The sequence below is a fragment of the Micropterus salmoides genome, unplaced genomic scaffold (genome assembly GCF_014851395.1).
Source record: "Micropterus salmoides isolate LMB-PRFRI ecotype aquatic unplaced genomic scaffold, ASM1485139v1 Ms_hic_scaffold_3920, whole genome shotgun sequence".
Taxonomy (NCBI): Eukaryota; Metazoa; Chordata; class Actinopteri; order Centrarchiformes; family Centrarchidae; genus Micropterus; species Micropterus salmoides.
Genome location: NW_024043285.1, coordinates 24,383 through 32,357, shown reverse-complemented (window position 1 = coordinate 32,357; position 7,975 = coordinate 24,383). Strand labels below are relative to the sequence as shown.

General features: G+C 46.8%; 1 pseudogene; it reads left to right on the top strand.

The window, feature by feature from the left end:
* The first annotated feature begins 490 nt into the window (after nt 1-490).
* On the top strand, nt 491-3,871 carry LOC119885094 (annotated as a pseudogene).
* Nucleotides 3,872-7,975: the final 4,104 nt, after the last annotated feature.

Below are 7,975 nucleotides of genomic sequence, written 5' to 3'. Positions count from 1 at the left end.
CCCCTGTCTGTCTCTGTCTCACCTATCTGTCTCTCTGTCTCCCTGTCTGTCTCTGTCTCACCTATCTGTCTCTCTATTTCACCTCTCCTGTCTCACCTGTCTGTCTGTCTCACCTCTCCTGTCTCACCTGTCTGTCTCACCTCTCCTGTCTCACCTGTCTGTCTCTCTGTCTCACCTCTCCTGTCTCACCTGTCTGTCTCTCTGTCTCACCTCTCCTGTCTCACCTGTCTGTCTCTCTGTCTCACCTATCTGTTTCTCTGCCTCACCTATCTGTCTCACTGGTCCTCTGTCTCCCCTGTCTGTCTCTCTGTCCACCTGTCTCTCTGTCCCACCTGTCTCACTGTCTGTCTCTCTGTCTCACCTGTCTGTCTCTGTCTCACCTGTCTGTCTCTGTCCCACCTGTCCTCTTTGTCCCACCTGTCCTCTGTCCCACCTGTCTCTCTGTTCACCTGTCCTCTGTCTCACCTGCCTTTTCCACCTGTTATCTGTCTCATCTGTCTCTGTCCCACCTGTCCTCTGTCTCGTCTGTCCTCTGTCTCGTCTGTCTCTGTCTCACCTGTCCTGTCTCCCCTGTCTGTCTCTCTGTCTCACCTGTCCTCTGCCTGTCTTCCTTCAGGTCCTCAGCTCGTTGGGACACCATGTGGTCACGTTTGATTACAGAGGTGAGAAACATTCACACGTTCACCTGCAGAGCTGCTGTCAGCTGACCGACTCACCTGAGTGAGTGTGTGTGTTCAGGCTGGGGCGACTCAGAGGGCTCTCCATCAGAGGTGGGGATGACATCAGACGCTCTCTTCATCTACGATTGGCTGAAACGGCGGCTGGACGCCAAAACGCCGCTTTACATCTGGGGACACTCTCTGGGGACGGGGTAACCACACACACACACACAAGTACACACAGATACACACACACACACACACACACACTCAGTCCAGTTGTACTTAAATCTTTGTGTTTCCAGAGTCGCCACCAACCTGGTCAGACGGCTGTGTGACAGAGGTTAGACACACACACCTGGGTTCAGAATCAGCTGATCGATGATCACTCAGTAATCGGTTCAGAGCCCGCAGGTGATCACTAACACCTGTGTGATGTCACTTCCAGGAAGTCCTCCCGACGCTCTGATCTTAGAGTCTCCGTTCACCAACATCAGGGAGGAGGGCGGAGCCACCCCTTCGCCATGGTAACCCAGCTGACAGGTCACAGCGCCGCAGGTGTGTGTGTTTGTTGTACTCAGTGTGTCTGTGTGCGTTTCAGGTGTACAGGTACCTGCCCGGCTTCGATTGGTTCTTCCTGGACGCCATAACAGCCAACAACATCCGCTTCGCCAGCGATGAGAAGTACGTAACCTCTGACCTGACCTTTGACCTTTAGTGATGTAGAACTGTGGAACCTCAGAATCTTAAAGATCCTTTAGTGGAACGCTCACTGACCTTTGACCCTTAGTGATGAGAACTGCGGAACCTCAGAACGCTCACTGACCTTTGACCTTTAGTGATGTAGAACTGTGGGACCTCAGAACGCTCCTTGACCTTTGGTGATGTACAGCTGTGGAACCTCAGAACCTTAAGGATCCTTTAGTGGAACGCTCACTGACCTTTGACCTTTAGTGATGTAGAACTGTGGAACCTCAGAACACTCACTAACCTTTGACCTTTAGCGATGTAGAACTGTGGAACCTCAGAACCTTAAAGATCTTTTAGTGGAACCCTCACTGACCTTTAGTGATGTAGAACTGCGGAACCTAAGAACACTCACTAACCTTTGACCTTTAGTGATGTAGAACTGTGGAACCTCAGAACCTTAAAGATCTTTTAGTGGAACCCTCACTGACCTTTCACCTTTAGCGATGTAGAACTGTGGAACCTCAGAACCTTAAAGATCTTTTAGTGGAACGCTCACTGACCTTTAGTGATGTAGAACTGCGGAACCTAAGAACACTCACTAACCTTTGACCTTTAGCGATGTAAAACTGTGGAACCTCAGAACCTTAAAGATCTTTTAGTGGAACGCTCACTGACATTTAGTGATGTAGAACTGTGGAACCTCAGAACGCTCACTGACCTTGACCTTTAGTGATGTAGAACTGTGGGACCTCAGAACGCTCACTGACCTTTGTCCTTTAGTGATGTAGAACTGTGGGACCTCAGAACGCTCCTTGACCTTTGGTGATGTACAGCTGTGGAACCTCAGAACCTTATGGATCCTGTTAGTGGAACGCTCACTGACCTTTGACCTTTAGTGATGTAGAACTGCGGAACCTCAGAACACTCACTAACCTTTGACCTTTAGTGATGTAGAACTGTGGAACCTCAGAACGCTCACTAACCTTTGACCTTTAGCGATGTAGAACTGTGGAACCTCAGAACCTTAAAGATCTTTTAGTGGAACGCTCACTGACCTTTAGTGATGTAGAACTGCGGAACCTCAGAACACTCATTGACCTTTGACCTTTAGTGATGAGAGCTGTTGAACCTCAGAACACTCACTAACCTTTGACCTTTAGCGATGTAGAACTGCGGAACCCCCAGAACACTCACTGACCTTTGACCTTTAGCGATGTAGAACTGCAGAACCTCAGAACGCTCACTGACCTTTGACCTTTAGTGATGAGAGCTGTTGAACCTCAGAACGCTCACTGACCTTTGACCTTTAGTGATGTAGAACTGTTGAACCTCAGAACGCTCACTAACCTTTGACCTTTAGTGATGAGAGCTGTTGAACCTCAGAACACTCACTAACCTTTAACCTTAGTGATGAGAGCTGTTGAACCTCAGAACGCTCACTAACCTTTGACCTTTAGTGATGAGAGCTGCGGAACCTCAGAACCTTAAGGATCCTTTAGTGGAACGCTCACTGACCTTTGACCTTTAGTGATGTAGAACTGTGGAACCTCAGAACCTTAAAGATCTTTTAGTGGAACGCTCACTGACCTTTAGTGATGTAGAACTGCGGAACCTCAGAACCTTAAAGATCTTTAGTGGAACGCTCACTAACCTTTGACCTTTAGTGATGAGCTGTTGAACCTCAGAACGCTCCTTGACCTTTGACAGTAACGCAGTAATGTGTACCTGTCTGCAGCGTGAATCACATCTCCTGTCCTGTGCTGATCCTCCACGCCGAGGACGACAGCGTGGTTCCTTTCCACCTGGGCAAGAAGGTAAGAGACCGGTTCAGTTAAATACTGTGAACGCAGTACTTTATACAGTAATGAAATACTGTGACCTCAGTATTCTCGAGTTATTAAACAAATTAGACTTTTACGAGACCGCAATACTTTTTATAGTAATTAAATACAGAATTACATTAGACTTTAACCCCACCTCCTCCTGCAGCTCTACAACATGGCCTCCCAGTCTAAGAGCCTCAGCGGTCACAAGGTCCAGTTCGTCCCTTTCTCCTCCTCTCTGGCCTACAAGCACAAGTTCATCTACAGGAGCCCGGAGCTGCCAAACATCCTCAGGTACCTGCTGTACTTCAGTGTTTAGAACAGCTGGTTCTGGTTCTGACGTTCCACCTGCTCTGTGTTGCAGTGATTTCCTCAGGACAGCTCACCAACCGATGGAGGATTAAGGCTGAAGACGGTTTCCCGGTCGGACCGAACATTCTCGCATGAACACATCATTCCTTTGTCTTTCTGCGTCACACCAACACGGGGTTACCATGGAGACTGGTGACTTTTATCACTGTGGCGTGACGAGGAAGACGCCGATCAGAGACGTGAAGACGCCTCTGGTTTGATCCTGCACTGAGCTCAATTCTTGACCATCTGTGTCATTTTCTTTTACTTCTGACTTGTTTTGAAATGACTTCTCAGTTTGAAGGCCTGTTATGACTTGAATTATGAATTAAAGATTTCTTGTTTTAAGTTGTTTTGTTCTGTCTACTTACTGTTGGGCAGCAGAAGCACAAAGACTGTGTCTAAGATGAGTTTATAAAAACTACATGACGCCAGCCGTGATGTTGGTGTCAGTAACGTCCTCAGACATCCAGCTGTCCTGTTGTGACGTTAGCTTTAGCAGCAGGAGAGCTGAGAGTGGGACTGACATGACCGCGAGACAGAAACCCCAGCACAGCTAAATGTTTTGGTTCTGACCCGGTACTTGGCTGCAGTCCTGCTCCTCAGGTACGGGAGGTGACTGTGGGATCTTCAGGGAGGAGGGTTGGACTCCCCAGATCTCGCCGGCCTCCTGGGAGATTCTCGGGTCGCTGGAGAACCTTCCGGAGGCGGCCGTGTTGCGGATCACCATCTTGGTCCGCTCTGTGTGGTTCAGGAAACAGGAGGATCTACCTGAGCGCTGCTCCTGTGCTCCAAGACATCGTCTATAATGGCAGCTACCCCACTGAGGCCTTCACACGTCTTGTCCGCTAACCTCTGAAATTTTAGTTTAAGAGAGAGAGTGAGTGCTGTCAGGTGTAACTGGTATGTAGAACTGTGTATCATCCGCGTAACAATGATATAAAATATTGTACTTCTCAAAAATAGTACCAAGAGGAAGCACCGGGAGAACTGACCTGAGGAAAGGCAGAAGGGGTGTGGTGGCAGGCTGACTGGCGAGGAGCGAGGGGCGAGGGGGAGCCAGGAGGACGCCAGAGGGGAGAGGTCAGGTAGGCGAGCCCAGCTGACGCGACGGAGGACGGAGGTGAACCTGGGGAACAGACAGGGTAAGACTGGCAAACTGAGAACAGGGAAATAGAGATTCTACAGAATTCTCTGGGGCTTGAGTAGAGCAGTAGCACCAGGTCAGGAGCAACCACGATCAAGCGGAGATTGTGTGGAGAACCGTGGTTGAAATACTAACAGGGGTGGAATGATGGCTGGCAGGTGTGGCGGGCGGAGGAGGCTGCCGATGAGGTGCAGGTGTGGACCGTCAGCCGGGCTCAGGAGCAGAGAGAGGGAGAGAGAGAACAAGCAGGGGTGAGGAGGAGACACAGAGAGGCAGGCAACAGAATGATAACTAAACAGGACACTCCGTCAGCCGGGCTGCCACCACAACAGGAGATAAATGGTAGCATGGAGATGGGCCTATAGCTGCTGTGATCACTGGAGTCAAGGCTGCTTTAAAAGGGGTTGCACAATTGCATGTTTAAAACTAGAGGGGACAAGGCCATTGGTTGAGGAACTGTTAATTATCGCCAGAATAAGAGGGCAAATAGTGTTGAAGACTTCCTGAAATAGGTGTGATGGAATAATGTTCCTAAACGTCTCACAGTTTTCAGTAGGAGCAGAGGTAGCAGCAACGGCCGGAGTTAGAAAAGAGTTGATAGTTTTCAATTCAATTCAATTTTATTATATAGCGCCAAATCACAACAACAGTTATCTCACAGCGCTTTTCATAAAAGAGCAGGTCTAGACCGTACTCTGTGATGTATTTACAGAAGCCCAACAGTTCCCACCAAGAGCAGCACTAGGAGACAGAGGCAAGGAAAAACTTCCTTTTAAGAGGCAGAAACCTCGAGCAGAACCATGACTCAGGGTGGGCGGCCATCTGCCTCCACCGGTTGAGAGAGAGAGAGAGAGAGAGAGAGAGAGAGAGAGAGAGAGAGAGAGAGAGAGAGAGAGAGAGAGAGAGAGAGAGAGAGAGAGAGAGAGAGGCAGCCTACACAATATCCACACAGAGGTACAGACAGTAAAGGTGATGTTGCTATAGACTAAATGAAAAATGGTACAGATATTTATAATAGTGTTAATGATAACAGTTGTAATGGTAATGATTATAATAACAATAATAACAATAGGACTAGTAACAATAGTCGTTGCAGTAGAGGGTGTCGAGCAGGAACACGGGGCAGCAGGTGACCCGCAACCACAGATCCAGACTCCACAGCTCCAGAGCCAGAAACACCTGCAGTAAGTGATAGGAGGAGAGAGGAGAGGGACGAGAAAGCACAAGACTACCAGAAAGGGGAGAAGTTGTGTTAGTAACATGCAATAATGGGATGAGGTTGCATACAGAGGGAGAGAAAGTAGAGGAGAGAGGAGCTCAGTGCATCATGGGAAATCCCCCGGCAGTCTAGGCCTATAGCAGCATAACTAAGGGATGGTTCAGGACTCACCTGAGCCAGCCCTAACTATAAGCTTTATCAAAGAGGAAAGTCTTAAGCCTACTCTTAAATGTGGAGATGGTGTCTGCCTCCTGAACCCAAACTGGAACCTGGTTCCACAGGAGAGGAGCTTGATAGCTGAACGCTCTGGCTCCTAGTCTACTTTTGGAGACTCTAGGAACCACAAGTAACCCTGCATTCTGGGAGCGCAGTGCTCTGGTGGGGTAGTAAGGTACTATGAGCTCTTTAAGATAAGATGGTGCCTGACCATTAAGAGCTTTGTAGGTGAGAAGAATGATTTTAAATTCTATTCTGGATTTTACTGGAAGCCAATGCAAAGAAGCTAAAACAGGAGAAATGTGATCTCTTTTCCTGGTTCCTGTCAGAACACGTGCTGCAGCATTCTGGATCAGCTGAAGAGTCTTAATGGACTTTTTCGAGCAGCCTGATAATAAGGAATTGCAGTAATCCAGCCTAGAAGTAACAAATGCATGGACTAGTTTTTCTGCATCATTTTTAGACAGGATGTTCCTGATTTTCGCAATATTACGTAGGTGAAAAAAGGCGGTCCTTGAAATTTGCTTAATGTGAGACTTAAACGACATGTCCTGATCAAATATAACTCCAAGATTCCTCACAGTGGTGCTGGAGGCCAGGGCGATCTATATCTTTAGATAATGTGTCACGGAGGTGCTTAGGCCCCAGAACAATAACTTCAGTTTTATCTGAGTTTAACATTAGAAAATTACAGGTCATCCAGATTTTAACATCCTGAAGGCACATTTGAAGTTTAGCTAACTGATGAGTTTCATCTGGCTTGATCGATGGATATAACTGAGTATCATCTGCATAACAATGAAAGCTTATGGAATATTTCCTGATAATATTGCCTAAAGGAAGCATATATATAAAGTGAAGAGGATTGGTCCGAGGACAGATCCTTGAGGAACTCCATGATTAACTTTGGCGTGCATGGAGGACTCATCGTTAACATGTACAAACTGAAATCGATCTGATAAATAGGATTTAAACCAGCTTAGAGCGGTTCCTTTAATGCCAATGAAATGTTCCAGTCTCTGCAATAGGATCTGATGGTCAATGGTATCAAATGCAGCACTAAGATCTAATAAAACCAGTACAGAGACAAGTCCTTTGTCTGATGCAATAAGGAGGTCGTTAGTAATTTTCACCAGTGCTGTCTCTGTGCTATGATGAGCTCTAAATCCTGACTGAAAATCCTCAAATAAACTATTGCTCTGTAGAAAGTCACACAGCTGTTTAGCAACTGCTTTCTCCAGAACCTTAGAGAGAAATGGAAGGTTAGATATAGGTCTATAGTTGGCTAAAACATCCGGATCAAGTTTGGGCTTTTTCAGAAGAGGTTTAATTACAGCTACTTTAAAGTACTGTGGTACATAGCCTGTTGATAGAGATAGATTGATCATATCTAGTATAGAGGTGCTGACTAAGGGTAAAATGTCTTTAAGCAGCCTAGTTGGGATGGGGTCTAAGAGGCAGGTTGATGGTTTAGATGAAGAAATTATTGAAGTTAGTTGGTAAAGATTGAGGGAAGCAAAACAGTCTAAACATGTATCTGGTTCTACAGCTGTTTCTAAGGTTCCTGAGTTAAGAGATAAGTCGGTGCCAATTGAGGGCAGGTCTTGGTGAATTTTGTCTCTAATAGCTAGAATTTTATCATTAAAGAAGCTCATGAAGTCGTAACTACTGAGAGCTATGGGAATACTTGGCTCAATAGAGCTGTGACTCTCTGTCAGCCTGGCTACAGTGCTGAAAAGAAACCTGGGGTTGTTCCTATTTTCCTCTATTAATGACGAGTAGTACGCTGCTCTGGCATTACGGAGGGCCTTCCTATAAGTTTTAAGACTATCTTGCCAAATTAAATGAGAATTTTCCACTTTGGTGGAAC